We start from the raw sequence: 662 nt of genomic DNA, 5'->3' as shown, positions 1-662 counted from the left end.
TTTCGGTCATGAAGACTCATGGTTTTGGCCGATTCTGACCCGTTTCGTGGACTATTACTCACCGGTTTTGGGCCCCAAAGCGATTTCCATAGTTGTTGAACCCCAAGGTGCACTTACGTGTCGGTCATCAACACTCACAGTTTTGGCCGATTCTGGCCCGTTTCGTGTACTATTACTCACTGTTTTGGGGTCCCGGAGTGATTTACACGATTAACGAACCCTGGGGTGCGTTTACGTTTCGGTCATCAACACTCGCGGTATTTGCAGATTCTGAGCCGTTTCGTGGACTATTACTCACCATTTTTGGGCTCCAAACAAATTTCCATGGTTGTTGAGCCCCAAGGCGCACTTACGTGTAGCTCCTCAACACTCACATATTTGGCCGATTCTGGCACATTTCGTGGACTATTACTCACTATTTTGGGGTCTCGGAGAGGTTTCCACGATTAACGAACCCTGGGGTGCCTTTATGATACGGTCATCAACACTCGCGGTTTTGGCCGATTCTGACCCGTTTCATGGACTATTAGTCACCGTTTTGGGGCCCCAAACCGGTTTCATAGTTGTTGAATCCCAAGGTGCGCTTACGTGTCGGTCATCAGCACTCACAGTTTTGGCCGATTCTGGCACGTTTCATGGACTATTACTCACTGTTTTGGGGT

Source organism: Triticum dicoccoides, unplaced genomic scaffold, assembly GCF_002162155.2.
Source record: "Triticum dicoccoides isolate Atlit2015 ecotype Zavitan unplaced genomic scaffold, WEW_v2.0 scaffold35192, whole genome shotgun sequence".
In the NCBI taxonomy this organism is placed as follows: Eukaryota; Viridiplantae; Streptophyta; class Magnoliopsida; order Poales; family Poaceae; genus Triticum; species Triticum dicoccoides.
Note: the sequence above shows the minus strand (reverse complement) of the source record.